This window comes from Monodon monoceros, unplaced genomic scaffold (assembly GCF_005190385.1).
Source record: "Monodon monoceros isolate NGI ecotype Baffin Bay Population unplaced genomic scaffold, NGI_Narwhal_1 Super_Scaffold_18, whole genome shotgun sequence".
Taxonomy (NCBI): domain Eukaryota; kingdom Metazoa; phylum Chordata; class Mammalia; order Artiodactyla; family Monodontidae; genus Monodon; species Monodon monoceros.
In genome coordinates this window covers 176,139,472-176,164,235 of record NW_021703774.1, presented here as the reverse complement: position 1 = coordinate 176,164,235, position 24,764 = coordinate 176,139,472, and the positions used below count along the sequence as shown (strand labels likewise).

At 43.5% G+C, this 24,764-nt stretch overlaps 1 protein-coding gene and 1 non-coding gene across 9 annotated transcripts in view; one reads left to right on the top strand and one right to left on the bottom strand.

Moving 5' to 3' along the window:
• Positions 1 to 24,764, top strand: part of CAMTA1 (calmodulin binding transcription activator 1) — an 823,330-nt gene that overhangs the window by 46,597 nt on the left and 751,969 nt on the right. The window lies entirely within an intron of this gene.
• Positions 24,529 to 24,635, bottom strand: LOC114900057. Its single transcript, XR_003794684.1, has one exon. It is a non-coding gene; the product is annotated as a U6 spliceosomal RNA (small nuclear RNA).

Here is a 24,764-nt window from a genome sequence, read left to right as displayed (position 1 = left end):
GTAGTAAGTTTTGAGATCGGATGGTGCCAGTCCTCTGATTTTGTTCCTCTCATTCAATACTAAGTTGGTTATTCTAGGCCTCTCCTTGTAAACTTTAGAAGCAGTTTGTTGCTGGGATTTTGATTAGGATTGTGTTGAATCTATAGATCAAGTTGAGAAGAACTGACAATAGTGAGTCTTCCTATCCATGAATATGGACTATCTCTCCATTTATTTAGTTTTTTAAAATTTAATTCATCAGAGTTTTGGAGTTTTCCTCATATAACTCTTACACATATTTTGTTTTTATACCTAATTCCTTTTTTGGGGGGTGTGCTAATGTAAACAGTATTGTGTTTTAAATTTCAAATTTCCCTCGTTCATTTCTGATGTATAGGAAAGTGATAGACTTTCTATTATTAATCTTGTATAATCGCTTATTAGCTCCAGGAATTTTTCAAGAAGCCAAGCCCCCGAAAGAGAGACCATCATTTTGTGTGTAGCTCATGCCTGAAATAGTTCTTTTTTTTTTTTTTTCTTTTTCTGCGATACGCGGGCCTCTCACTGTTGTGGCCTCTCCCGTTGCGGAGCACAGGCTCCGGACGTGCAGGCTCAGCGGCCATGGCTCACGGGCCCAGCCGCTCCACAGCATGTGGGATCTTCCTGGACCGGGGCACGAACCCGTGTCCCCTGCATCGGCAGGCGGACTCGCAACCACTGCGTCACCAGGGAAGCCCAATAGTTCTCTTTTAAAGAGTTCAGTGGGTATCACTGTTGGGAAGGGGGAAAGTCTCAACACAGAAGGTCAAGGACAAAGTGTTGAGAGGTCACACCCTCTTAGTGCGCTGTGTGGGGGACAGAGAAGCTGCCAAGAGGGAGGCACCTGGGGTTCTTATTTAGGAAAGGCTGCAAAAGGCTGCCTTTTCAGAAAGAGAAGGGGAAAAAACACTTAAATACAAGTTTAGAAAGAATTGAAAGAAAGGGAAAATGTCATCTGCTTCCCATTTCTGAGGAAGGATACATTAAAATAGCTTCAGATTAAGCAGGATCTGTAAAATGGAGGTCAGAGTGTAGTCATTTCCCATTTTTCCTGACATGTCTTTAAACCATGTGGTGACAGGCTCCCCTTTCCCGGCATCAGAAGACCAGTTGTTAATGTGCATTTTAAAGTTTTATTTTATTTTTGTGCTGTTGAGCAAAATTTAGACTTCCTAACTCTAATCATTTAAGAATCATTTTTGTTAAATGCTTTAATTATTATCAATCAAGACTTTGTATTTAAGCATTTTCCAGTAATTTTTAACAATCCATTCCTCAGGCAATTCAGAGAACCTGCTGTGTGGTGATTATGTATCTTTTATTTCATAAATGAGGATAGTGAGACATAAGTGTTTTGGAATCAGCATTGATCATCATCTAATATAGCGTATAATTTACTTCTTTTTATTGTGTATTGTGTGGCTGCCCCTGCTAGGCTGTCAGGTCCTGGTGGACGGGACTCCTCATGTGCTCTGTTCACTGATGGATCCCAAGAGCTTAGAATTAACTTAGGGGCACCTACTGGGTGTTCAGTGACTGTTCCTTAAATGAACGAGTGCGTGAAGAATCCAACAACAGATACTGTTTAGGTCTCTACTCAAGTGTGCTGCTAATATGTCATCCCTGAGTGCGACAGCCCGGCTTAGTGATAGTCATTGGTGTCGCCAAACAGATCTACGGGAGCTGCCCCTGAAGAACTTGAGACCTGGAGGAGAGGGTGGGAACGTGTGCTCCCTGCACGCGAGCAGCTTCCAGCTTCCCTCCGTCACAGGAGGGAGGATTGAGGCAGCACGCTCACTTCTTTGTCTCAGACCCCGCGGTTCTCTGCGTCAGGGTGAGTGAGGGTGAGGCCGGAAGCAAGGCAGGAAGCCTTGGGGGAGGGAGGACTTTCCCCACCCCGACTTCACACAGTGCAGCCCAGGTTGAAAGATGGCCAGGTCACCCCGAAGCCTGCCATCAGAGAGGAACAGTCGACTTTCTGATGTAAGCCTCTTCAGACATTTTCCTGTGCTGATGCGGGCATGTATTTTATTATTCGTTAACTCAGAATGGGTTTACTATACAGGTAGTTTTGTAGCCTGGCTTTTCTCCTAATATGTTGCGTATGTCTTGGGCCTTTTGGACAGTAAGCCACAGCATCGTGTTTATTGACCTCAGCCTGCTGGTATTCCATTGGGTTTCATGCCTTCATTCATGCCTTCGGCAATATTTTTGAGGGCTAATATGTGCCAGGCACTGGTTGAGGGTGCTAAGGATCCCAGACAGACGAGGTTCCTGTTGTCATGCAGCTTATAGTTTAGAAGGGAAGACAGTACACGAGCAAGTAAGTAGATAAGAATTTCAGAGAGTGCTAAGAAGAAAACAGAACAGAATACTGAGGTGTGAGCACGTGAGGTGGGTTGGTTGTGGAAGGCCTTTGTTTAGAGGCATTTGAGCGGAGATCCGAATGATGAAGGCGGGCTGCTTGAGGATCTAGGGGAACATTTTAGGCAGAGGGGATAGAAGTGCAAATGCGCTGAGGCAGGAATGCATTTGGCTTGAGGAACAATATAGGCAACACTGTGGCTGGAGCTGAGTGGACATCGGGAAGATGAGATCGGCAGGGTAGGCAGAGGCTGGATCCTGAAGTGCTTTGTAGGCACAAAGACTTGGAATTTTACGAGTAACAGGAAGTCATCAGAGGCTGAACTATCAGGAGGTGATAGGCATAATGTGGATTCTTTATTTTCAAAGCTGTTCTCTGGCTGCTCTGTGACTGATGGGGAAGCAGAGAGGCCAGTTAGAGGCTGTTGCAGTAATTGGCGATCTTGGGAAGAGACGATGGAAGCAGTGGAGAAGGTGAAAAGTGGGGTGTCTTTTGGAGGCAGAGGTGTCAGGACTCATGGGATTGGATATGGGGGGGTGGGGGAGGAGAGATCAAGACGGGTTCCTCATTTGCAGCCTCAGCTACCGCACTGGTGCTGGTGTTCATAGCTGAGACAAAGGAGGCCGAAGGGGGCGTGGCGGGGGTGGGTCACTAGTGCTCTCCCGGGCTGTATCCACTGGAGATGTCTCTTAGATACTGAAGTGGCTGTGCTGAGTGGGCCACTGTCTCGAAGCCTGAGTGAGGTCCTGTCTGGAGACATAAATTGGAGAGCTGCTAGACCGGATGAGATCACTCTGGGGCAAAAGATGGATGGAGAAGGGAGGAGATAAGCCCTGAGTGGAGCGGTGGGGAGCCAGCCACGCAGGCTGCGGAGAGCCAGGGAGTAGAGGGGAACCAGGCAAGCGGGAGCTGGGAGCCGGGAGAAGGAGAGGCCCAAGGAGGCTGTATCGGTTTTCTATTTGCTGCTGTAACAAAATGACCACAAACCGAGTGGCCTAAAGCAGCGCAGATTTATTGTTAGAGTTCTGTAGGTCGGTCAGCCGTCTGGCAAGGGTCTCACTGGGCCAGAATCACGGTGTGGCCAGGGCTGCGTTCCTTCCTGGAGGCCCCAGGGGAGGCTGTTCCCTGGCCTGCTGCACCTTCTAGAGGCTGCTCACGCTCCGGGGCTCGGGGCCCCTCCCTCCCCATTCAAAGCTATCGACGTGGGGTCTCTCCGACCCCGCTGTGCCGTCACTTCTCTTTCTCCGACCTGATCTCTCTCTTCTCCCTCTTCAGTTTTAAGGACCGCTGTGGTTCCATTGGGTCCACACAGATCGTCCAGGATCCTTTCCCTATTTTAAGGCCGGCTGATTAGCAACCTTAATTGTTCTATATTTACAGGTTCTGGTGATTAGAACATGGCTATCCTGGGAGGGGGCACTGTTCTTCGTGCCACAGAGGGTGTCGTCAGAGGGGATGGAGTAGTCAAGTCAAGTGAGGGCGGGGCCGCCACCGCTGGGTTTGGGCACCGGGAGGCCCTTGGTCACCCTGGTGAATGGTTCCAGTGGAATGTGGGTAGAAGAGCCAATGAGGCGAGGATGGCAGGTGTTAAGGATTCTTCCGGGAGTTTTGCAGCGAAGGAGAGAAAGTTGTGCTACGAATTCCAGAGGAGCAGCGTGTAGTGGGAGCCCTAATGTAGCACCGAGGTGCGGGGAGGCCTCTCTGAGGCAGGCATGAGCGTAGTGTCTGTTGGGATAGCTTACCTGAATGAAGAACCCAGAGTCGAACCAAGACGTGGTTTATAGACATGAAGGTACCTGAAGAAAGAGTTAACGTGGTTATTCTGAAATAAGGAGCAGACGTACTGATGCCTCTCTGCTTGCCCCTGGGCCAGTGGGCAGAGCCCTGGTCATCGGCGGCCGCGCCTCACCACGTCAGGTGCTCTGTCACCCCACGGGCGGTTGGCCACATTTCTGAAGTCAGCGTGGAACTCGTGCCTTTTATCCCTCGGGGACTGGCTGTGGTCTGGCCACGACTCAGTGCTTCGGTGAGAGTGTGTCCTATGTGCAGTGCAGAGCTGCAGTCCCTTCCTGTCCTTTCCTTACTTCATTACGTTTTAATGACATTCATACCCAACAGTATTTATCGAACACTAGGCTCTGGGGAAAACAGGGGCGAACAAAACAGGTCCCTGCTCTGTGGAGCTTGCCTTCTGGAGGACCTGTCTCAAACGAATGGGTACATCCGAAGCTGTCATAAAGCTGTCATCTCCCTGGAGGCGAGGCATTAAGTTTGCGCGGTCCACTCTCTCCTGGAAATCTCGGGTGCTCCAACCAGCTGGTGGACCCTCTGTTTACCTCGTTACTGTGGCACCTGCTGGAGGTGACCCGTGTTTCCTGCTCCTTACCCGCAGCTGCCCACGGTTACCCCTGCTCTTAGGAGCTAATTCCCACTTATGCTCTTTCTCTGAGAGGTCTTCTTTTCCTTTCTTTCTTCCTTCTCCGGCTTAAATTCCAGAGTTCATAGTACATAGTCACTCTCTTACAGGTACCTTGACTCTCCTGTCCTCCTCTCCTCCTCCTCTCACATCGAGCTGGACAAATCCCGATCCTGAATGAACCCTACCCGCTGGCTTCTCTGTGCCTTCACCCAAGCAGCTCAGTGTTGCTGGAGAAACAAGATAAAGACTCAGACTTGCGTCTCTCTGTAAATTCCTGATCCCCAGCGTCAAGTGGGCAGTGACCACTACCCTCAGTTTTGTGAGATCCCCTCCAGCCGCGCGTGTTTTCACTCTCCACAACCACGCCATACTGCCTGCATTCTTCATGCTAGACCGCCCCTTCGCCGTCACCGCCACCCCACGCCTCTCAGCCCCTGAATCCCCCCAACATTTAGCAAATAAAGGCAGCGGGTGCTCTAGAGCTTCCTGCCACCAAGCCGGGACTGTGTCTTCCCTCCTGTCAGAGGCTGGTCTGTTCACGTGAGCTCTGGACGCGGACCCTCTCCTCTCCAGGGACTTCAGTCCGGCGGTTGTTTTGTGTTCTCCTGCATCATCAGTCCCTCTGTTGGTACCAGATCGTTCTGATTCACGTACAGAGGTCTTCTGGGTGTGCCCAGTCTGCAACAGAAAATAAACAGCCTCCCTCTCCATCAATAGCCCCATTTTAAAATCCTCAACATCAAAACTTCTCAAGAAAGTAATCCACATATTTCTTCCACTTTATCGGTTTCCAGTTATTCTTCACCTATTCCTGTCCCCCCTGCCTCCCCTGCCCGAAACTGCCCATCTTTTCCAACATCATACAAATCGCCAAACCCAGGAGACACGATCCTCACCTTATGCAGCCTCTTAACAGCTTTCAGCGTGGTCGCCCCTCCCTTCCTCCTGAGATGCTTCTCTGTGCTGACACCCTCCTCTGGGTGTTCCTCCTGCCTCTCGGACCCCCCCCCCCCCCCCCCCCCAATCAGATCTCTTTTCTCAGTCCAGCCTTTCCAGGGTGAAGTTCCCTGGGGCTTCTGCCCTCCACATCTCTTCTCATACAACGTTCTCTCGTTAAGTAGTTTCAGCTCCTAACAGAGCTCAAAATACTGTCTACATGTTTCAAATTAAGCCCTGACTTTTCCTCATTTACTCAGATGCCTTACTTACACCTCAGACATAATCATCCAGAACTGAACTATCGGTCTTTCCCCAGATCTGCTGCCCCTACAGTGGTCCTTATTTTTTATTTCACCCCCAAGAGCAAGTGCAGCCCCAAACCCTATCAAGCCGCCCCCCTCCTCTCTCTGTCACAGGGTTTCTCGGGCCCTTTTGCATTCGAGTGAGGAAGCCTGTGGACATGTTTTCAGAATCAGTCTTGAATAGTTATAAAAATCTTAATGAAACACAGATTTGTGACATGGTGCTATATATACTTCTTAAATGTTCTTAAATAACAGATCTAGTGGTGGGTCTGTAGCTACCATAAATTTGAAGTAATGATAAACACAAATGATACTTCACAGTAATGATAGTAACAGGGATTAAAAAAGAGTCTGAGATTCAAAAGTCACAGGTACTGCCCGTATTGCTGAGTTGTTGCCTGTATTCACAATTAAACACAATACTGTATTTCATTTGGAGGTTACTGACATAAGGGTGTAGTTCTTTTCTCATCCAAGTTCATGGACCCCCTGTTCTATCTTCACTTGTTTAATCCTTCCAGTTCCCATCGTCACTGTCACCGCTGCTCACCAGCACGTCCACAGGAGCCTCCTACGTGCCTGCCATGCCTCGACTCTGGACCTCCTCTGGTTCATTCTCCCCACAGCAGCCAGAGTTACCTTTTTAAAATAGTAAAATGCAAATCAAATCACGTTTCTTCCCCAGCTTGCACTCTTCAGGAGCTTTCACTGCTCCCTGGATATAAACTCAAGCACATTAAGGTGCCCGGCGGAGCCTGCCTCTCTCTAGCCTTACCCGGGGCCCTCCCTCCCTCCCACGCTTGCTGAGCTCCAGCTCCCTCCCTGCTTCCAGGTCTTCACCTGTGCCTGGCTCTTCCCCACCTCAGGGCCCTGGAACATGCTGTTTCCACCCTTAGTTATACTCAGTAATCTATTGCCGCGTGACGGTGTTACCATAAACTTAGCAGCTTTAAACACCATATGTTTCTTACCTCACAAGTTTTTGTGGGTCTGGTGTCCAGGCCCGGCTTAGCTGGGCCCGCTGCCTTAAGGCTGCATGCAGTCAGGTTGCCGGGCAGGGGTGGAGTCTTATCTGAAGGCTTGATTGTGGAAGGAGACGCTTTGTAGCTAAGGAGGTTGTCGGCGGCGCTTATTTCCAGGTGAGCCAATGTACTGTGGACTTCGGTGTCTCACTGGTTATCAGCTGAAGATGGCCCTCAGTGCCTCTTTACCTGTGTCTTCCTAACACGGCCACTTGGCTAAAAGCCAGCAAGGGGGAGAGAGTCCTAGCAAGAAGGATGCTACAGTCTTATGTGATGGAATCACACGCACGCACTCACTCCCATCCCCTGGCTGTGTTCTGTTGGTTAGAATCGATTCACAGTCACGCCCGCGTTCAAGGGGAGGGGTTTGCACAGGAGGCCAGGGTCATGGGAGCCACTGTAGAGCTGGTCCAGCTCCTTCCCACCCCACCCTCAACCCACACACCTATACTTGAAAGAAGAAACAAATTTCCACATGCCTCTCCGGAGAAACGCCTCACATACAGAATCCCTGTGGTCAGGCCACCGTGTGCCAAACTGTACACGACACGCAGGAGCTGAATCTACCTCTTTAGGAATTTGCGGTCCTGAAGACGTTCAAGGTAGTAGATTCAAACAAGGGGGAGAGGACGTCTTCCTCAGATTTCTCCTCATTCCTCTTTTCTTCCTTTCGTTCACCAGCATGTACACAATTCCTACCATGTGCCAAGTGCTGGGGTTAGAAACAGGAGGAACACGACAGGAGCTTGCAGTTTGGAACTGTGTTTCTCAGTTGAATACTTGTATTTTTGAACTGGAAGGTCTGGCAGTTTTCAAACTTAAAAAAAATTTTTTTTGAGTGTTTGAGCCTTTCTTTCCAAACATAAACTTATGGGTAAGCTGAATCTGTAAAACAGATGAAAGTGGAGATGCTCTGCTTGAAGCTGGGGAGTGGGGCCAGCTCCTCCCGCTTGGGCTTCTGGCCACCTCCAGCGGCAGCTGCCCCAGCCAGCCCTTAACCCTGGCTGTTAGCAAGCAAGGTTAGAACACGACTGCTGTCATCCACGCCGGCATTGGAGCTCAGGAAACTGCCGCCCAGAGGGGGAGACCAAGTTAGTGCAGACGAGGTCCATGCACGCTCTGGACCGGCGGCTCTCACATGGGGCCGGTGCTGCCCCTTCAGAGGGTGTTTAGCAACAAGTGGGATAGCTTTTGGGGTGTCGGAGTGAGTGTGTGTGTGGGTGTTCCGTGATTCTGTGCAAAGTGGTCAGCATGCCCCCCGAGAAGCCCAGTCCTGCTCCTGCTCCCAGGCCCGCGCTCTGTCTCTGTGTTGGCGGTTCTCACTCCTGGCCGCGTGTTAGAGTCACCTGGACAGCCTTTTTTTTTTTTTTTTGGCTCCGTTGGGTCTTTGTTGTTGCGCACAGGCTTTCTCTAGTTGTGGCGAGCGGGGGCTACTCTTCGTTGTGGTGCACGGGCCTCTCATTGCAGTGGCTTCTCTTGTTGTGGAGCCCGGGCTCTAGGTGCGCGGGCTTCAGTAGTTGCGGCACGCAGGCTCAGTAGTTGTGGCTGGTGGGCTCTAGAGCGCAGGCTCAGTAGTTGTGGCGCACGGGCTTAGTTGCTCCGTGGCATGTGGGATCTTCCCGGACCAGGGCTCGAACCCATGTCCCCTGCTTTGGCAGGTGGATTCTCAACCACTGCGCCGCCAGGGAAGTCCTGAACAGCTTTTTAAACATACCAGGGCCTGAACCCCACCCCTGAGCAATTAAACTGAGGTCTCTGGGGTGGGGCCCTGGGCTTGGGGTTTTAAAAGCTCCCTGGGAGATTCTAAAGTGCAGCCAGGTTGGGAATCACCGCCTTAAATCTTCTGTTGACTGCTTTCAGAAGAAGTCTTCACTGTAATTAAACAAATTGTTGTTAAAAGTAAGCAAAAGGAAATCTGGAGGGGAACATCTGTAATAGATAAGTGGGCTTTATTAAATGTGCAGTTACTTTATTAGAACACAGATCATTGGAACGAACTGACACTTTGGAATTTGGATTAAAACTCTTTAAGCCACAGATAACATCAAAGTCTGGTGTCTGTGAGGGCAGAGGTTTTCTGTTTCTGTTTTTTTCTGTAGCCTTCTTTATCCTTTTTTCCCTTCTGAATATTTCAGCCTGATATGAAACACCTATTTGTAACAAATCACTTTTTCTTTCCTTCCCATAGTCCATCTCCATCAGTTAGATGCTCTTCTTTATTCATACCTTAAGGTTCTTTTTTGTCTGTTCCATTACCCACCCAGTCCCAAAACGCTGTGACAGTGAGCATTTCTGATGACGTGGCCATCCAGTTTGGAAGGACACCGTACTTTACAAGATGATCAGTTTCTGAGAAACTTAAGTTGTTAGAAAACTTTATATTGTTGGCTTGGGGAAAGATCTGGAAAAATGACCAAGACGTTAGCTCAGACCTCATGGAGGGAGTTGAGAGGGTAGGTATTGGCTACTAATGGCCTCTCATAACTTTTCATTGAGGATAGTCCTACTAGTCTGAAAGTAATTATAAGCATCCTCATTGTACATTCCCATAGTTCTTTTACCGTACTGTTTCTGTCTGAAACTGACATAATCTCACTATGACAACAAATTTAGTATGATTTTTAAAATATTTCACAGATATATAGTGAAGATTAATCTCACTTTGCTTTCTAACTTTTACCAAAATATTTTTTTTCCTCCATGCCCACTCATTAATTTTTGATTTTCTTACTGTTTAATTCTTTTTTTTTGCATTATTCATCTGTACCATTGAATTATCTGCTTGTCATTTTCTGTAAATTGATGCCAAGTCTAAATGGTTTAGACCTGTACCATTTCACTCTTTTATGAGATTGCATTGGAAATACAATTTAACCTTTAGTCAGGTTGACTTTTTTTTTTAACTTTATTATTTTAGCATCTTTTTTTTTTAACATCTTTATTGGAGTATAATTGCTTTACAATGGTGTGTTAGTTTCTGCTGTGTCACAAAGTGAATCAGCTATACGTATACATATAACCCCATATCCCCTCCCTCTTGCGTCTCCCTCCCATCCTCCCTATGCCACCCCTCTAGGTGGTCACAGAGCACTGAGCTGATCTCCCTGTGCTATGCGGCTGCTTCCCACTAGCTGTTTTACATTTGGTAGTGTATGTATGTCAGTGTTATTCTCTTACTTCATCCCAGCTTACCCTGCTCCCTCCCCACATCCTCAAGTCCATTCTCTACGAATGTGTCTTTATTCCTGTCCGGCTCCTAGGTTCTTCAGAACTTTTTTTTTTTAGATTCCATATATATGTGTTAGCGAATGGTATTTGCTTTTCTCTTTCTGACTTGCTTCACTCTGTATGACAGACTCTAGGTCCGTCCACCTCACTACAGATAACTCAGTTTCGTTTCTTTTTATGGCTGAGTAATATTCCATTGTATATATGTGCCACATCTTCTTTATCCACTCACCTGTTGATGGACACTTAGGTTGCTTCCATGTCCTGGCTCTTGTAAATAGTGCTGCAGTGAACATTGTGGTACATGACTCTTTTTGAATTATGCTTTTCTCCAGGTACATGCCCAGTAGTGGGATTGCTGGGTTGCATGGTAGTTCTACTTTTAGTTTTTTAAGGAACCTCCATACTGTTCTCCACAGTGGCTGTATCAACTTACATTCCCACCAACAGTGCAAGAGTGTTCCCTTTTCTCCACACCCTCTGCAGCATTTATTGTTTGTAGAGTTTTTGATGATGGCCATTCTGACCAGTGTGAGGTGATGTCTCATTGTAGTTTTTTTTTTTTTTTAACATCTTTATTGGATCATTGTAGTTTTGATTTGCATTTCTCTGATGATTAGTGGTGTTGAGCATCCTTTCATTGTTTGTTGGCCATCTGTACGTCTTCTTTGGAGAAATGTCTATTTAGGTCTTCTGCCCATTTTTGGATTGCGTTGTTTGTTTTTTTGATGTTGAGCTGCATGAGCTGCTTGTAAATTCTGCAGATTAATCCTTTGCCAGTTGCTTTATTTGCAAATATTTTCTCCCACTCTGAGGGTTGTCTTTTTGTCTTATTTATGGTTTCCTGTGCTGTGCAAAAGCTTTTAAGTTTCATTAGGTCCCGTTGGTTTATTTTTGTTTTTATTTCCATTTCTCTAGGAGGTGGGTCAAAAAGGATATTGCTGTGATTTATGTCATAGAGTGTTCTGCCTCTGTTTTCCTCTAAGAGTTTTATAGTGTCTGGCCTTACATTTAGGTCTTTAATCCATTTTGAGTTTATTTTTGTGTATGGTGTTAGGGAGTGTTCTAATTTCATTCTTTTACATGTAGCTGTCCAGTTTTCCCAGCACCACTTATTGAAGAGGCTGTCCTTTCTCCATTGTATATTCTCGCCTCCTTTATCAAAAATAAGGTGACCATATGCGCATGGGTCTATCTCTGGGCTTTCTATCCTGTTCCATTGATCTATATTTCTGTTTTATTGCCTGTGCCATACTGTCTTGATTACTGTAGCTTTGTAGTATAGTCTGAAGCCAGGGAGCCTGATTCCTCCAGCTCCTTTTTTCTTTCTCAAGATTGCTTTGGCTCTTCGGGGTCTTTTGTGTTTCCATACAAATTGTGAAATTTTTTGTTCTAGTTCTGTGAAAAATGCCGTTGGTAGTTTGATAGGGATTGCATTGAATCTGTAGATTGCTTTGGGTAGTGTAGTCATTTTCACAATGTTGATTCTTCCAGTCAAGACCATGGTATATCTCTCCATCTGTTTGTATCATCTTTAATTTCTTTCATCAGTGTCTTATAGTTTTCTGCATACAGGTCTCTGTCTCATTAGGTAGGTTTATTCCCTGATATTTTATTCTTTTTGTTGCAGTGGTAAAGTGGAGTGTTTGCTTATTTTCTTTTTCAGATTTTTCATCGTTAGTGTATAGAAAGGCAAGAGATTTCTGTGCATTAATTTTGTATCCTGCTACTTTACCAGATTCATTGATTAGCTCTAGTAGTTTTCTGGTAACATCTTTAGGATTCTCTATGTATAGTATCATGTCATCTGCAAACAGTGACAGCTTTACTTCTTCTTTTCCTATTTGCATTCCTTTTATTTTTCTTCTCTGATTGCTGTGGCTAAAACTTTCAAAACTATGTTGAATAAGAGTGGTGAGAGTGGGCAACCTTGTTTTGTTCCTGGTCTTAGAGGAAATGGTTTCAGTTTTTCACCACTGAGGATGATGTTGGCTGTGGGTTTGTCATATATGACCTTTATTATGTTGAGGTAAGTTCCCGCTATGCCTACTTTCTGGAGGCTTTTTTATCATAAATGGGTGTTGTATTTTGTCATAACCTTTTTCTGCATCTATTGAGATGATCATATGCTTCTTCTCCTTCAGTTTGTTAATATGGTTTATCACATTGATTGATTTGCATATATTGAAGAATCCTTGCATTCCTGGGATAAACCCCACTTGATCATGGTGTATGATCCTTTTAATGTGCTGTTGGATTCTGTTTGCTAGTATTTTGTTGAGGATTTTTGCATCTTTGTTCATCAGTGATATTGGCCTGTAGTTTTCTTTCTTTGTGACATCCTTGTCTGGTTTTGGTATCAGGGTGATGGTGGCCTCATAGAATGGTTTGGGAGTGTTCCTTCCTCCGCTATATTTTGGAAGAGTTTGAGAAGGATAGGTGTTAGCTCTTCTGTAACTGTTTGATAGAATTCGCCTGTGAAGCCATCTGGTCCTGGGCTTTTGTTGGAAGATTTTTATTCACAGTCTCAATTTCAGTGCTTGTGATTGGTCTGTTTGTATTTTCTATTTCTTCCTGGTTCAGCCTCAGAAGGTTGTGCTTTTCTAAGAATGTGTCCATTTCTTCCAGGTTGTCCATTTTATTGGCATATAGTTGCTTGTAGTAATCTCTCATGATCCTTTGTAATTCTGCTGTGTCAGTTGTTACTTCTCCTTTTTCATTTCTAATTCTATTCGAGTCTTCTCCCTTTTTTTCTTGATGAGTCTGGCTAATGGTTTATCAATTTTGTTTTATCTTCTCAAAGAACCAGCTTTTAGTTTTATTGATCTTTGCTATTGTTTCCTTCATTTCTGATCTGATCTTTATGTTTTCTTTCCTTTTGCTAACTTTGGGGTTTTTTTTGTTCTTTCTCTAATTGCTTTAGGTGTAAGGTTAGGTTGTTTATTTGAGATGTTTCTTGTTTCTTGAGGTGGGATTGTATCCTATAAACTTCCCTCTTAGAACTGCTTTTGCTGCATCCCACAGGTTTTGGGTTGTTGTGTTTTCATTGTAATTTGTTTCTAGGTACTTTTTGATTTCCTCTTTGATTTCTTCAGTGATCTCTTGGTTATTTAGTAGTGTATTGTTTAGCCTCCATGTGTTTGTATTTTTTTTTTTTTTTTTTTTTTTGCGGTACGCGGGCTTCTCACTGTTGTGGCCTCTCCCGTTGCGGAGCACAGGCTCCGGACGCTCAGGCTCAGCGGTCATGGCACACGGGCCCAGCCGCTCCGCAGCATGTGGGATCCTCCCGGACCAGGGCACGAACCTGTGTCCCCTGCATCGGCAGGTGGACTCTCAACCACTGCGCCACCAGGGAAGCCCCTGTGTTTGTATTTTTTACGGATTTTTTCCTGTAATTGATAGCTAGCCTCATAGTGTTGTGGTTGGAAAAGATACTTGATACGATTTCAGATTTCTTACATTTACCAAGGCTTGATTTGTGACCCAAGATATGATCTATCCTGGAAAATGTTCCATGAACAGTTGAGAAGAAAGTGTATTCTGTTGTTTTTGGATGGAATGTCCTATAAATATCAATTAAGTCCATTTTGTTTAATGTATCATTTAAAGCTTGTGTTTCCTTATTTATTTTCATTTTGGATGATCTGTCCATTGGTGAAAGTGGGGTGTTAAAGTCCCCTACTATGATCGTGTTACTGTCGATTTCCCGTTTTATGGTTGTTAGCATTTGCCTTATGTATTGATGTGCTCCTGTGTTGGGTGCATAAATATTTACAGTTGTTATATCTTCTTTTTGGATTGATCCTTTGATCATTATGTAGTATCCTTCTTTGTCTCTTGTAATAGTCTTTATTTTAACATCTATTTTGTCTGATATGAGAATTGCTACTTCAGTTTTCTTTTGGTTTCCATTTGCATGGAATATCTTTTTCCATCCCCTCACTTGCAGTCTGTATGTGTCCCCAGCTCTGAAGTGGGTCTCTTATAGACAGCATATATACGGGTATTGTTTTTGTATCCATTCAGCCAGTCTATGTCTTTTGGTTGGAGCATTTAATCCATTTACATTTAAGGTAATTATCGATATGTATGTTCCTATTAACATTTTCTTAATTGTTTTGGGTTTGATTTTGTAGGTCTTTTCCTTCTCTTGTGTTTCCTGCCTAGAGAAGTCCCTTTAGCATTTGTTCCAAAGCTGGTTTGGTGGTGCTGAATTCTCCTAACTTTTGCTTGTCTGTTAAGGCTTTAATTTCTCTGTCGAATCTGAATGAGATCCTTGCTGGGTAGAGTAATCTTGGTTGTAGGTTTTTCCCTTTCATCATTTAAAATATGTCCTGCCAGTCCCTTCTGGCTTGCAGAATTTCTTCTGAAAGATCAGCTGTTAACCTTATGGGGATTCCCTTGTGTGTTATTTGTTGCTTTTCCCTTGTTGTTTTTAATATTTTTTCTTTGTATTTAATTTTTGATAGTTTGATTAATATGTGTCTTGACGTGTTTCTCCTTGGATTTATCCTGTATGGGACTCTGTGCTTCCTGGACTTGATTGACTATTTCCTTTCCCATGTTAGGGAAGTTTTCAAGTATAATCTCTGCAAATGTTTTCTCAGACCCTTTCTTTTTCTCTTCTTTTTTTGGGACCCCTATAATTCAAATGTTGGTGTGTTTAATGTCACAGAGGTCTCTGAGACTGTCGTCAATTCTTTTCATTCTTTTTTCTTTATTCTGCTCTGCAGTAGTTATTTCCACTATTTTATCTTCCAGGTCACTTATCCGTTCTTCTGCCTCAGTTATTCTGCTATTGATCCCATCTAGAGTATTTTTCATTTCATTTATTGTGTTGTTCATCGTGGCTTGTTTCATCTTTAGTTCTTCTAGGTCCTTGTTAAATGTTTCTTGCACTTTGTCTATTCTATTTCCAGGATTTTGGATCATCTTTACTATCATTACTCTGAATTCTTTTTCAGGTAGACTGCCTATTTCCTCTTCATTTGTTTGGTCTGGTGGGTTTTTACCTGCTCCTTCATCTGCTGCATATTTCTCTGTCTTCTCATCTTGTTTAACTTACTGTGTTTGGGGTCTCCTTTTCGCAGGCTGCAGGTTCGTAATTCCCGTTGTTTTTGGTGTCTGCTCCCAGTGGGTAAGGTTGGTTCAGTGGCTTGTATAGGCTTCCTGGTAGAGGGGACTGTTGCCTGTGTTCTGGTGGGTGGGGCTGGATCTTGTCTTTCTGGTGGGCAGGGCTGCGTCCAGTGGTGTGTTTTGGGGTGTCTGTGAACCTAGTATGATTTTAGGCAACCTCTCTGCTAATGGGTGGGGTTGTGTTCCTGTCTTGCTAGTTGTTTGGCATGCGGCATCTAGCACTGGAGCTTGCTGGCCGTTGGGTGGAGCTGGGTCTCAGTGTTGAGACGGAGATCTTTGCAAGAGCTCTCGCCGATTGATATTACTTGGGGCCAGGCGGTCTCTGGTGGCCCAGTGTCCTGAGTTTGGCTTCTCCCACCTCAGAGGCTCAGGCCTGACACCAGGCAAGAGCACCAAGGTCCTGTCAGCCTGAAGAAAAGGGAGAAAAAAAGAAAGAAAAATAAATTAAAATAAAAAAGTTATTAAAATGAAAAAATAAATAAGAAATAAAAAAGTAATAATAATAAAAAAAGAGAAGAGAGCAACCAAACCAATAAACAAATCCAGCAGTGGTAATAAGCGCTAAAAACTACACTAAGATAAACATAAAAATCAGAAATAAGTCAGTCGCAGACAGCAAACCCCAAGTCTACAGTTGCTCCCAAAGCCCACCACCTCAATTTTGGGATGATTCGTTGTCTTTTCAGGTATTCCACAGATGCAGGTACATCAAGTTGATTGTGGAGATTTACTCTGCTTCTCCTGAGGCTGCTGGGAGAGATTCCCCTTCTCTTCTTTGTTAGCACAGCTCCTGGCGTTCAGCTTTGGGTTTGGCCCCTCTTCTGCATGTAGGTCACCCTCTGGCATCTATTCCCATCCAGACAGGATGGGGTTAAAGCAGAGGCTGATTAGGGGGCTCTGGCTCGTTCAGGTTGGGGGGAGGAAGGGGTACGGTAGTTATAATTGGAATGTGGGGCAAGCCTGCGGTGGCAGAGGCCAGCATGATGTTGTACCAGCCTGAGGTGCGTCGTGCGTTCCCCCCGGGAAGTTGTCCCTGGATCTCGGGACCCTGGCAGTGGCGGGCCGCACAGGCTCCCGGGAGGGGAGGTGTGCCTAGTGACCTGTGCTTGCACACAGCCTTCTTTCTTTCTTTATTTATATTTTTGCAGTATGCGGGCCTCTCACTGTTGTGGCCTCTCCCGTTGCGGAGCACAGGCTCCGGACGCGCAGGCTCAACGGCCATGGCTCATGGGCCCAGCCGCTCCGCGGCATGTGGGATCTTCCCGGACCGGGCATGAAACCTGTGTCCCCGGCATCGGCAGGCGGACTCTCAACCACTGCGCCACCAGGGAAGCCCCACACAGCCTTCTTGGTGGCGGCAGCAGCAGCCTTAGTGTTTCATGCCCGTCTCTGGTGTCAGCTCTGATAGCCGCGGCTCGCGCCCGTCTCTGGAGCTCATTTAGGCGGTGCTCTGAATCCCCTCTCCTCTTGCACCCCGAAACAATGGTCTCTTGCCTCTTAGGCAGTTCCAGACTTTTTCCCATTCTCCCTCCCAGCTAGCTGTGGCGCACTAGCCCGCTTCAGGCTGTGTTCACGCAGCCAACCCCAGTCCTCTCCCCGAAATCTGACCTCCGAAGCCCGAGCCTCAGCTCCCAGCCCTCACCCGTCCCAGCAGGTGAGTAGACAAGCCTCTTGGGTTGGTGAGTGCTGGTCGGCACCGATCCTCTGTTTGGGAATCTCTGTGCTTTGCCCACTGCACCCCTACTGCTGCGCTCGCCTACATGGCTCTGAAGCTTCCTCCCTGCCCACTCCCCGTCTCCATCAGTGAAGGGGCTTCCTAGTGTGTGGAAACTTTTCCTCCTTCACAGCTCCTTCCCAGAGGTGCAGGTCCCGTCCCTTTTCTTTTGTCTCTGTTTTTTCTTTTGCCCTACCCAGGTATGTGGGAATTTTCTTGCCTTTTGGGAAGTCTGACGTATTCTGCCAGTGTTCAGTAGGTGTTCTGTAGGAGTTGCTTCACATGTAGTTGTATTTTTGATGTATTTGTAGGGAGGAAGGTGATCTCCATGTCGTACTCCTCGGTCATCTTGAAGATCCCCCCAGGTTGACTTTTTTAATTTTTGAAATGTGGGCTGGGAGTGTCCTAGGCACGTGAGAAATGTTATGTGCATGTTGTATATATGTATGTCTGTGCATGTTCCGTGTATGTGGGTAAGGATGAGGTGTGGTGGTAAGAGCTCTCTTGGTGGGAGCTGTACTCCCACATGAGTGTGCACAGCTGAGTGGGCAGCACTAAGCTGGTAAGAGTCTGTTTGCTGGATCCGGCAGCCTCCCTTCTGCTGTTCAGTCCATTGCCAGCACCCTGTGTCTCCGGGAGAATCATTCTTTATTTTTGTAGGATGGTTTGGAGGATTCCATGAGTTAACAGGGGCAACACGTAACATAATATTTATAAAACATTAGTTCACTTGCCCATGTTTGGTAGTATATAAATGTTAAATAAGACACCAAAAGCACTAACTTTATATAAAGTAAAAGGTTGATATGTTGGATTACATTAAAATAACTTCTGTTTTTCAAAAGATGGTATTATGTGAATGAAAAGTCAAAGTGTGGGATTGGCCAACAGAATGTAATATAATCAGAATATTTTGAGAAATCCTGCAGGTTAGTAAGAAAGAGACAGACAAGCCCAATTGGAAAATGGGCAAGGGACTTGAACAGGCACTTCACAGACGGTCAGGAAACATGGGAAAAGGTGCTTCACCTCATCAGTCATCAGACAGACGTAGAATAAACCACAGTGAGATGCCATCACACACCCAGATGACTGCATTCAAAAAGACAGTGTCAGGTGCTGGCAGGGAACAGAGCAGTGGGGGCTTTCACGCACTGCTGACGGTCATCTACATCAGTGCTGGAAATCTAGAATTATCTAGAATTGTCTGCACTGTGTGTCTCAGCAGTTCCTCTCCTGATGTATGTTCCCAGCAGAAGTATGTGTTCCCAACAGAAGTATACGTTCCAAAGACATGTGCAAGAATGTCCTCAGGAGTGTGATTCCAAATTCCTCAAAACTAGAACTGCCCGAATGCTCACAACAACAGAATGGAAAAATTAATTGTGATATATTCATATACTGTAACTTCAACAGCCATGAAAATGAATGAACTGATGGTATATTCAAGAAACGAAGAACTCTCACAAGCAGAGTATGGCATGAAAGAAACCAGACTCAAATTTATTTATTATATGATTCTGGTTACAAGTTCAGAACAGTTCAAAGCCAGGAAAAATAGTTTATGGCTGTAGTCAGGAGTAGTTACCTTTGGGGAGTAGGGAGAGTGTATTAGTGGAGCTTCTGGGGTGCTGGGAAGGTTCTAATTTTGGGTGTGATACATGTACAGAGACACAGGTACACTTATGACATGTGCTCTTTTTGTATGTTACATTTCAATAAAAAGTTCATTGAAATGGTATATGGTATAAAATAGTTTATTAAAGTGCAGTGAGAAGTGAGCAAGGAACAGCTGTGTGCAGCAGCATGGAGGAATCTCACAAAATACAGTGTTTGATTCTGTGTTTACGAAGGTCGAAAAGAGTCAATGCTGAGCTATTGTTTAGAGAAACAAGTAGCTGGTGTGTATCAGGATTCAGTCAGGGAAGCAGAACCACTGGGAGTATTATGGAATAAGGGATTTATTTATTACAGAAGTAAGTCTGTACATAATCCTGGGAGAAGGTGAAAACATAGAGCGCAGAGGAGGAATTAGAAGGTCAGAGAAGGGTCATGAACCACCTCCTGAAACACTGGGGTGGGTGGCCCAGGCAGCCTGCCGGGGTCTGGGAGACTTCTGGGAGGACAGGCTATCCTTTCGTGTGTTTGCTGCCCAGCTTCTAGTGTTAGGGGAACTAAAGCTAGTGTCCAAAGAGGAAACATGTGGATGAGCTGGAACTCTCTGGCACCTCAGTTTCTATCTGTCACCACCTCTAACCGTGCAGGCATTCAGAGAGTGGAGGCTGTTCTGTTCCACCTTTTAAATCTTGGGCAGACTCAGGGAAGGGGATCCTGGGAAATTCCAACTTAACCACATCGATGGAGATAAAAACTGCCGCAGTGATGGTCGCACAACTCTGTGAATATCCTAAAAGTACTCCTTATGGCATGTGAATTACATCTCAGTAAAGCTGCTATTTAAAGAAAATTGCCACAGGTTGTGGAAACTCTAAAGAAAAGCAAGGAAATAATTGGTACAAAAGTCAGGATAGTGCTTACCTGTGGGAGAGAGGAGGGGTTGTGAAAAGCAGTTTTGGGGTGTTAAAAACTTCCCCCTTGTAGGTTGGGGGGGGCGTTCCACAAGTGTTTGCTTTATTATTTTACAGTCTTGTGTAAACACATATTGCAGAACACACAGAAGACATGAATTCACAGTCTAGTGTGGTAGGCGGAGAAATCAGTGCCGTTTATAAGGTTATGGGGGTACCGTATGCTGTAGTCTTCGTTTTCTAGTTTTTTAATGACTGGAAGATGTTAACATGGCTGATTGAAATGCTCCTTCTTGAGATCTGGAAGTTTCAGTAGTCATGGCTTCCTATCAGTTTGTATCCATGTCACTCTGAACTGGAGGGTAGTACCTGTGGTCTGTTTTTTAACAAGGTCTTCTCGTCTCCTGACAGGTCTGTGAGTGTTTTGAAAACAGGTTAATGGGATATTTCTTTCACTTTTCACTGTATATATTTGATTTTAAAATTTGAACTAAGATTTCTTTGTGCTTAAAAGTACATTTTACAAATTTATTAAAAGTTTCATATCAAATCCTTTTTGATAATCTGAGAAATCAAAACATTCTTATCATCTAACTTATTGGAAAATGCCTTTATCTACTCTCCATTTACATGGAGCCACTTTTCTTTTGAATGTTTGTTGTGGCTCTTTTATTCTCTTTGTAATGAGGAAGCAATTGCCCAAATAAAGAAAGATATGCAGCTGTCCTGCCTGGGGCTGTAGTTGTACCATAGTTAGGAAATAGATGTGAAGGTTTTTACAAAAGTTCAAAAACAAAGTGTCTTGTACCATTTGTATGCAAAGACTAGAAAAATTTTTGCTGTAGTTATGTAGACTTTTAGCTTCTTTTTTTGGTGTAGAACTATATCTATCTATCTTATGTTTTTTGAATGAGATGACTTAACTCCTTAACTAACAGGAGCCCTTGAACAAGTGATTTTTACACGGGTTAAATTTATAATACAGAGCCTCGTTAGTATTACTTAGAGTGCTTCTAAGCTATTTGTAAAACTTCAGAGATACATTTGTTACCTAATGAGATTACAATTTGAGTCAAATGTCACTCTTCATAGTTTTCCATTAAGAAATATATTTTTGATAATTTTTATAAACCAGTTTGTTAAGTAAGCATCATGTCTGTTAATCTTCTTATTCAGTGAGCATTTTGAGTGCCTACTGTGTGCCCAAGCCCTGAGGTAAGCCTGGCCATTCAGAGATGAATAAAAGGGTGTCACAGTCATATGGGGAAGACACATAAAAAATAATTGCAAAGTGGTGTGATAAGGGATAAAATGGAATTGTGAGGTATGTGTGTACAAGATAAATTTGAGGCATATAAGTGGTGGATGTTTTATAAAGTATGACACTAAGACTGTATTTTGAAGATGATTATGAGTTTGCTGGACAAAGAATCAGCAAGAAAACTTTCCAGGCTGAAGGAACCACATGAGCAAAGGATTGGAAGAAGGCAGTAGTTTGGCTTGCTTGAGTAATTAGGTATGGCTGGGTCAGGGTTTAAGGAGAGAGAGAGATGAATTAAGGTTAGTGAGGTAGGCAACAACCAGCTCGCAGAAAGCCTTGTATGCCATGTGGGTTTACATTTTTACCTTACAAGTAGTCAGGATCACTTGAAAGATTTTAATCAGAAAAGTAGAATGATCAGATTTTCATTTTACACAGTCACTCTGTGGGCAGTTTAGAGAATGGTTTGGAGGGAAGTTGGGAATTGGGGAGGAATCCATACCAGAGATAATTAAGACCTATTTTAGTGCAGCGGCAGTAGAGAAGGATCTGACCAGAGACCTAGAATCAGTAGGATATATCATGACCTCTAAGATGTGATGGCAAAGGAGAGGAGGAACTACTGAGATTCTGGCTTGGATGATGGTGGTATGTAGATAATGAAATACAGAAAGAAAAGTAGGTTTGAGGAGGCACTGAAATTATATTTGTATAGTGTGTCTTAGAGAGTGCATGTGGAACATGTAGGAAGAGATCTTAGAAGGTAGTTGGATATAGATCTGGGAAGTCAAGAGAGAGCTGGAAGAAACTGACAGTATAGGTGAACAAGGAGAGTAGGGAGAATGAGAGAAGAGAAAGGTTCTAGTAATGAACGGTTTCCGTCATCTTCTCTGGAGCATGAGACTGAATAAGGGAAATGGGAAGAAAATTAAGCTTGTAAAGGAGACTCAGAAGGACTAGTTGAAGAGGAATAGAGCTGAGGGGTTACAGAAACCAAGGGAAGTTGGAGTAGCAAGGAGAATGAACAAAAGGGTCAGCAGTGCCAGATAGCAAAGTAAAATTATACAAATATCGAGAAAGTAGTTTTTGATTTATAAGAGATTTATACACTATTTAGAGGAGGAAATAGAGGGTTAATTACTTAAATGAATTTGGGACAGTTGGCTTACCAATTAAAAAAATAAGTTAAGTCTGTCTCATACCTTATACCAAAATAAGTCTAATAAATGTAAAAAGTGGAAATGATAATACACTAGAAGAAAATATGAGTCCGTATTTACATATTGTTCAGTGTTCTTATCATGACATCAGAATTAGAAAGGAGAAGATGGATAAACTGGACTACATATAAACTCACCATTTCTATGTGCTAAAAATACCGTAAAATTAAAATGTAAATGGGAAACTAGGAGAAGTATTTGTCACATATTTGACAGAGGTTTAATATCCCTTAATATATAAAAGATCTATCAGTAAAATGAATGACTGGAGATTTCTGGTTAAGCTGTGGTGAGTAACAGGTTGAGCAGTTACTCATCGAAGATGTATTTATCTGCCTTCCAAAATTTTGGTAAAATGACAGAAAAGAATCACAAAATATCAACCCACAAAGATAGAAAATATGGGAGTGGGGAGATTTTTTGCTAATGGTAGACAGAGTGGTTGGGCCCTCTTTCCTGCAAGTAGAAAAGCTGGACAAAATTTAAAACAAAATTTGTGTGAAGGTAATAGAGGTAACAAAACAGTGAAGATTTGTGGGCTTGAGATCTGGGGAAGTAAGGAAGCTCATAGATGCAAGACCAGATTTGCATCCACTTTTGCCCTGGAGGATCGATCTGCTGATTCAAGAAGAAGCAAGCAAATGAGAAGTTGGAAAGCTGAGGAGATTTTGATAGATTTAAGGAACTGGAGAGCGGGGGACAAAAATTGGAGTTAGGTATATATAAGTCAGGGAGGAAAGGGCCCTGGAAAACTCCTTAGGCTTTGAGTCCCAAAGGCCTGTATCCTGGGAACAGTGATCCCTGAGAAGTACTGAAGTTGAATTTCAAATCTCCTCGGTCCTTGATTAGATCAAGGTGATATTGACAGCACCAAATGTGAATTTTTTCTGGAAGAAGATAACATCACCCAGAGCCTCAAATGATCTCTAGATTTATTTACAGTGTCTGGTACTTACCCACCAGATGAGAATTTAGGACAATTTGACAGAAAATCAAGAGGAACAGCAGACTATGCCAATGGATTGTCAGCGATCCAGATAATAGAGTAATTAAATACCATCACATAGTATATAATATGTTTAAAGAAATAAAAGATAAGATTAAGAATCGGGGAACTAGAACTTAAAAAAAAAAAGAACAAAAACGTATATTCTAGAATTGAAGGTCTATAACTGAATTGAGATTAAGATCTCAATAGTTGGGTTTAACAGTAGATTTGTAGTAGTAATAAATTGAAAATAAATATTCAGAATGATAAAATATGGAGAGAAAAATGATGGGAAATACATAAAAGATTCTAAGAGACATGGGATTCAGTGAAAATATTTAACAATGTGTAATTGAAATCTGAGTAGGAAAGGAAGGAGGAATAGTACAGAAGCAATATTTGTAGAGATAATGGCTGAGAATTCTCTATAACAGACAAGCCTCTCAAATCAAGAAATACTGTAGACCCTGCACCAGATAAATTCAAATAAAATTTCACTGAAACGTAAGATTGCTGAAAACCAAAGATAATGAGAGAATCTTAAATACCTAGAGAAAAATTACGTATTACATTCAAAAGAGCAGTAAGGCTGACAGCTGATTTCTCAACACAAGCAACAGAAGTCAGAAGACAATGGAACAGTATTTTCAAAATGTAAGCAGTATAGTATTTTCAAAATGTAAACAGTATTTTCAAGAAGGTAAACTGCCAGACTAGAATTCTATACCCAGCAAAACATCCTGCAAAAGGGAAGGCAAAAATATCATCCTTTTAGATCAACAAAATGGAAAAAATTAATACACGCCAGACCTACACTAAAGGGGAGTAATAATAAAGATTCTTCTTTGGGCAGAAGGGAAATGATCCTGGCTGGCAGCTTTAAGATGTAGGAAAAGGTGAAGACCAAAGAGAGGGTAAATGCAAATGAATGTTGATATATGAAACAACAATAATAATGTCTTGTGTGGTTTAAAATATGTATGGAATTAAAAATTTTAATAATAGCATACGAGTTGTGGGGTTGTAAATAGGGTTAGTATCCTGTGGTCTTTGCATTGTCCAGGAAGTAGTAAAATTATTAATCTACTTGAGACTTTGATAAGTCAAGGATGCATATTGTAATCTCTAGGATATTCATTAAAAGAACAGTAAAATAATATATACCTACTAGCTAATGGAGAGGAAATATAGAGGAGGAGGAGAAAGAAGAGGAGGAGTAGTAGTTAGTAGTAGTTATAGTAGTAGTAGTAGCCCAAGGAAACTTGATTAATCCAAAAGAAGACAGAAAAGGAACATAGAGTTTGTGGGAATAATAGGAAGCAAGTGGTAAGATGATAGATTTACATTCAGGATATCAGTAATTATATTATTATTTATTTATTTTTTAAAATATGGAACGCTTCACGAACTTGAGTGTCATCCTTGCGCAGGAGCCATGCTAATCTTCTCTGTATCGTTCCAATTTTAGTATATGTGCCGCCGAAGCGAGAACAGTAATTATATTATTGATAAATAAAAATGAACTAAAAATTTCAATTAAAAGACAAAGATTGAGAGATTAAATTAAAAAAAAAAGGTGGATCACAACTCTGTACTGCTTGCAAGGATGCATAAAAGTGGA